This window comes from Triticum dicoccoides, chromosome 3B (genome assembly GCF_002162155.2).
Source record: "Triticum dicoccoides isolate Atlit2015 ecotype Zavitan chromosome 3B, WEW_v2.0, whole genome shotgun sequence".
NCBI classification, from domain to species: Eukaryota; Viridiplantae; Streptophyta; class Magnoliopsida; order Poales; family Poaceae; genus Triticum; species Triticum dicoccoides.
Genome location: NC_041385.1, coordinates 833,219,084 through 833,225,754, shown reverse-complemented (window position 1 = coordinate 833,225,754; position 6,671 = coordinate 833,219,084). Strand labels below are relative to the sequence as shown.

Below are 6,671 nucleotides of genomic sequence, written 5' to 3'. Positions count from 1 at the left end.
ACCGTTTTTCTCTCTCGTTCTTCGCAGTTCTTCATGTTTGAGAGCTGCGAATCCTGAGGCTCTAGGGGCGAGCGAATCGACCTAGGGCAGCCCATAGCCGCCGCACTCCCTGACGGGATCCCTCCCGGGGGTGTGGGGTTTTTGGGTCTGCAAAAGCGCCCGTCGACTGTCTTGCGTATCGCGCTGTCGGTCGGGTCTCCTTCGACGTGAGCTGCGGTGCATCACCCCCGGCGTCGAGGATACACGTGACGTGTTCGTGTGTCAACAAACTCCAACTGGACACCATTGTTCAATGAATTACTATGTCAAACCTTGATTAGAAGGACGCTGAACGTATCACCTTGGTGAGGAGACGAAGACAAACCCTCTCGTGGCGGATCATGATGGTGGCCTGGTCTTGGTCGAATCTCCTCAGAGTCACCGGCCCAGAAGAAGCAAAGCGAACTGTGATTTAATTATACTGCATTAAATTTAAGGGGTTTGACTGGTTACAGCAGCAGCGGGCGGGCAGGCGAGTATATGAGAGCAACTCACGGTCGACGTAGGGGCTCCTGCTGCTTCGGGCTCGCCGGCCGGAGACGAGAGAGGATCAGCTAGCGAAGCGAAATGCACACCCTGACGAGAGAGGAGCTCACGAAATATATCCAACTTGGTGTATATTACTACATTATACAGCATCCATTCTATAGTTTGAGAAACAAGAGCTGCTGGTTGTCTACCACATAAAGAAAAGCTGACAATAATCTTCTGGGCACCCGATCGGCATCTGTCTGTGCAGAGAGAAAGAAAAACACCAAGTAAGCAACAGCGGGCAGGCGGTATCAACATGGCCCAAACGCAGTCGATGCCGTTCGATTTATTTGCACGAATATTACAGCAGTTTCATCTGGGTCGAAAGTCACGTAAGCACACAACATCGTGTGGGCGTTATCATTTAGTGCCACACGTGTGGGCGCTCCTCGCCCGCATGAACACACGACGCTCGCCCGAACGTGCGGGTGAAACTGCTCTTCGCCTACACGACACTTGCACGGTGATATATGGCAACTACAATTGTGCATATGTGGCAACTAGTTAATCACACACGGCAATTATAGTTGATCATACATGGCAATTATGGTTTGATCACATGTGGCACCTCCAATTAGTTACACATTATGCATATGTGGCAACTAGTTAATCACATACGACAACTATGATTTGACCACACATGGCAACTCCAATTAATTACACATGGCAACTATATTTAATGATACGTGGCAACTAAAGTTAACCACATATGGCAACTACAGTAATTAGACATGGCAACTATAGTTAATTACACACTCGTTGCTCACGGGATGGGGGTGAGCAGTTGCCACACATGGTCATGTGGGCCGTCGTAACTGCGTCCAAATATGTGGACAGTTTTAATGTTCGCACATACAAGGTCGTATGGGCTGGCTCCTGCATACCAGACGAGTGGTGTGGTCGGGCATCCATTATGCCACACGTGTGACAATTATCAATGTCTTTTTTTAAGTTGAAGCTGGAATATATAGCTTCAGTTGGGTTCAAACAAACAACCAAATGCTATTTATATACTCTCGCAAAAAAGGTGCTATTTACATAGTAGGTTTGAGGGTGCACGCTGCTACAGGGCAACCTCCATGGTGGGTATACTGGCAACATCTCTTTTGAACAAACAGTGCACGGGTCAATGGATCCCATAAATCACACAGTGCACGGGCAACATCTCTTTTGAACACACAATGCTTGTCTCTTGGACAATCTGAAACGAGCGTAATGCTCGGGTCTTCCGACGCAAGAGCGCGCCGCCTCCGGTCCTTCTCCGTGCTATCATCAACAACGTCAAGCTTTGGGTTCTAGCGGGAGCTAAAAAACTGAGGTGTATTCTTGTGCGCGAGTAGTTGCCATGCCGGACATGTGGGTCATTTGTAACACTCTACAACTTTTCTCTCTTATTTAATGAATGAGGCAAATCTTTTGCCTCCGTTTCAAAAAAATAAATCACACAGTGCGTGGGCAATATTTCACGTTCCGTGGTCGCATGCAGGTTATACACCGGCAGAAAGTTGCATCATGCAACTGGCACAGAAAAAAACATGCACCCTCCCCTTCCCTTTTACCTCAGTGGAGCAACAACCGCCTCGGAAAAAGAAGGGACAGAGCCTTCCCTGACGATGAGGTAATTGAGTGTTTACTGATGTAGATAGAACACAACAAAGATTCCTTCCTTTTGTAGACTACACTTTGAAAAGAGCTGTATTTATTTCCCCTCAGTCCAACAACTACAACAATCTTGATGATGTGGGAAGCATGCATGTTCAAATAATTAAAAGTGGTGCGGATCACTCTCTTAGAAGTGGAGTATATAGGATGACAGACAACGGCCATTGCTTCTTGTTGTAAAACATAATCTATTGGACGGTGAGAAGCAGATAAAGTTGAAAAAAGAGGTGCGGGCAAATCAGGGCCGGCCCTGAGATTTCGGGGGCCCGGGGCGAAACTAGAATCCGGGGCCCTCAACATATTTGTATATATATTAATATACCAGCGCAAAGCTACAAAGCCACAACACACTAGAACAACTTAATATAACAATCTTACTGATTATCATGGCATACTCACAAATCAATAATTTTCTAGTATTCTCTGTCCCTAAATAATGTACGATCATTTGATTATCACTTGTCATATTGTAACAAAAAACTAAAGTGTGTCTGAAAATTGATGACAACAAATATTGGGAAAAAGAAAACCTATGATTGAAGTGGTCACACAAGAAAAGTAAAGGTAAATGATGCTGAAGAAACATTATGAACATTCGGCCGTATGTTACCCAGGACATGGGTACAATTCAGATGATCTTATGCGAAATCTGAGTCAACCATGACAGGTTACTACTGCTAGTACAACGTTCACTTCCGTTGGTTAATAGTAAATGGCAAACAATAGACACCGAATATAATAATACCGCTAGATATTTGAAGAGAAAAGAGATCATTTAAAAAAATGATATTTGTAGAGAAATTGTAGTCTTACCTTCCGTCAGTCCTTATTTTGTCTTGATTGGCAACCATGAATAGAAGCACGCAGGAGTAGCAACGCCTCCTGGTAGAAGTTTTTGCTTGATCGGCAATGTAACTCTCCAGATGACAACATAAAAACCATGGCAATTTCACAATCGTGCTGCCAGACCGACCCCCGACGGATGGAAAGCAGCACGAGGAACGGAAGAACAAGAGCGGAGCAAACGACCTATGTGCGGCGGCGGCCAGGAGGAGTCGAGGGGAGAATAGACCCTAATTATTCGCGATCTAATTTTCAGCTCGGCCTCTGACGACATGGCTCGTTAATAATTCGGGCCAAGCCCATTTTTTTACATCACTTCGGGCCAAGCCTAGTACAGAGTACATCCTGGGGGGGCCCTCAGCCTCGGGGGCCCGGGGCGGCCGCCCCCCCTGCCCCCCCTCAGGGCCGGGTCTGGGGCAAATGCTTATTAATCCTAGTCCAAATAAGCTTGAGATCCATAGGTATGTTCTGAGACTGATGGCGAGGTGTTCAGGAGATGTCGAGGTTTGAAATAACTGATAAACTAATATCCGTTCCATACGTTGAAAGGACGGCACTTTTATTGATGAAGTACATTCTATTTCTTTCCAATATAGTGGAGTACTAAAAAATCCATTTTTCAGTCTGCCAAGACAGTTATACATGCATCCACATTTGGATTATACGTAAACAGGAAGTACAACACCGTAGAAAAACTAGTATTACATACACAAGTAGTTACTATTTTCTTTTTATTTATTATTGTCTTCAGCAAAAGAAAACTTCTAATTAGGAACATATATCTTCATATTTTGTTATGAGAGATATTTACAAGACTTGACTCCAACTCTGATTTCTTATTCATTTTGAAACAAGATGTGATAATGAATCTTGTAAGTGTTGAAAAACGGCTTACATTATGGGACGGAGGGAGTAGAAAACATGCAATCAGGGTGTTAGGATTCATGTTACTTCAACTTAATTTTGACTGTGGGGGCGTATAGATGAAAACATGGATAAAGGCTGGAACTTCTCAATTAGACCCAAGGGCTCTTTATTAGTAGTTTTCTTTTGTTTGATAGATAAAAATAACTACTGGGCATAGAATAGTTTTAGTGTTTTACTGATAACACACAACTGCTGGAAAATGAACTAGAGTGGAGAGATACTAGAATGATACAGCCCTACTGGAAGTTAGACTGCACCAAAATAAAAGGAGTGGTTGGAATGGCAGGCCTTGCATCTCAGCAACCACATTGGCAGAGCAGCAAATCAAGGGTATCCTCCCTGGTAATGCCGTAGTCCGCCATGGTGCGGTCGCCCTGCAAGATCTCCCCATCCAACAAGAGTTGTTGTTGTATTGGGCGAGTGCCATCTTTCTTGTAGATCTTCACCTCGATACTATCGACAGTGTCCGAACTTGAAACCCCATCAAGGGTGAGGGTCTTCCCATTTTTCCTCACGACGATGCGCATCATATTCATACCTTCTTGCGGACTACATGGCTGGAGGATGAGGAGGAGGGTGGAGTCCTTCCAGATGTTGTAGTCAGCCGGTGTCAACAGGTGTTAAGCCGGGTTTCCTAAACACAAAAATTTAAGAGAGAGAAAAATATATGGAAAAACTAAATTCAAAAAATTCTCGTCCATTTGAGAACACTTCTGAATTTCAAAAATGATTGGGTATTTCAAAAACATCATGATATTTTAAAATAAATGATTTCACAAATTAAAAAGATGTCCATGAATATATACAATGTTCACTGATTTTTCATAAAAAAAAGGTCTTCAAATGAAATTATTTTGAAGTTTAAAATATGCTAACAAATTTGACATTTTCGTCACAAATTTGAAAAGACTTCACAATTTTAATAAATGTTCCTAAATTTCTAAAAATGTACACACACTTAAAAAATATGTGTGTATTACGTAATGTTCATGAACAAAAAAAAGATAGAGAGCAACATAAAAGGGAAACGCAGAAAAGGAAAAGCGGGGAAATATAAAAACAAAAAACAGGAAAAACCACAGAGGAAACAGTAAACATAATCATCGAAGCCCAAGTCGGATCGGCCAAATTATGATGCAGGGGCACGCATTTGCTCGACGCCATGGTATGCACAGAACTAGATTCCCACCCTCTGAGCACATGCTTTGGGAGACCACAAAACGCACAGGAGGCCTATATATATCTTCCAACTAATATGCTCAAACCTTTATTCTCTCGCTGCTTCTCGAGTGCCCGAGCAACGCGTTGTGCGTTTGCTAGCTCGAGAAACATGGTTATACAAAATTTACTACCAGCTTTTGCTAAATTTTGAATATATTCATGAACTTTGAGAAATATTCGTGAATTTATAAAATTTAATAGTATATTTTATGAAGGTCGGGAATTTTTAAAATGTTCCTGAATCTTAAGAAAGATGCCAGGTGCTTTTTTTAGAAAATATATACTTTTTTACCTCCTCCTTTAAAAACTTTTTATTTTAAATGAAAGTTTCATTACCCTTCATTTGCATGGAAGATGCATATAGGCATTTTATTATACAGACAAAGGACGAGGCGGTGTGACCGAGGCCACGTCGGGGGGCAAGCTAAGAGCATCTCCAACAACTCACAAAAAAAAATCCACCAGTAATCACTATTGGGGCTCCCAATAGCAATCTTTTAGTTACCGGGGTCGCTCCAATAGATCCACAATAACCAACCTAACATATATGACCCATTTTTCACTCGGTCAATGATGACGCGGTGGTGTTGGCGGCGGCTCTCCGACGGGGGTCCGACGGTGGTGATCCGGCGGGGGACCAACAACAATGGCGGCTCTTTAGTAGTGATCCAACGGTCGCGGCGGCTCTCTGGCGGCGTTCCGTGGTGGTAACGGCCATTCATGTTGGTGTGCTAATGTGGCGGTATTGTGGATTGGATTGGGAGAGGGTCAACTCCCCTCCAAATAGGAGAATATGGAGGGGGAGGGGAGTTGTTGTGCTAATGTAGGATGCTCATATGCAAGCTACGAAACATGTCGCAGAGCATGGCCCAAAATATGTTTTTACTCAGCCAGTCTGAGTCGGGCCACAGATTCAAGGGGCCCAATTCCGATGCAGGCAACCAAACACACCCTATATGTGTTCTTCACATTTTATTACAGAGATATTGAGCAGACTTGATTCCAACTATGATTAACAATGCCAATTCCAGCTATATGTGACCGATGTGCGGCTCACACGATGGGATAATATCTTCTTTCAAAAAGAACATGCAATCATTGTGTTATGATTATCAATATTAAGATGGTACATATAAAAAAAGATGTATAACCACGTAAATTGACCGCACGGTGTATGTGGAAAGGAGAGAAAGGAGTCTATTCTCGGTGAAGCTACATACAAACCATACTTCTCGATCAGTTTCTCAATGAACGAATGACAAGAGACGCAGGGACCCTTAATAGTAAAAAAAAATCTCTTAATAGTTAACAAGAACTACTACAATACTAAATGGCAGTTTTATTAATAACACACAACTACTGAAAGAGGAAACAAAAGTGAAGCAATACTATGGTACTAGAATGATGAAAGCACAAGCACCACTCTGTTGAACAGCAGGCCATGCATC

General features: G+C 42.9%; 1 long non-coding RNA gene across 1 annotated transcript; it reads right to left on the bottom strand.

Moving 5' to 3' along the window:
• Positions 1–445: 445 nt before the first annotated feature.
• On the bottom strand, positions 446–3,272 carry LOC119282545. Its single transcript, XR_005138771.1, has 2 exons — positions 3,046–3,272; positions 446–770 (listed from the first exon to the last, which is right to left on the bottom strand). It is a non-coding gene; the product is annotated as an uncharacterized LOC119282545 (long non-coding RNA).
• Between the last annotated feature and the right edge of the window lie 3,399 nt (positions 3,273–6,671).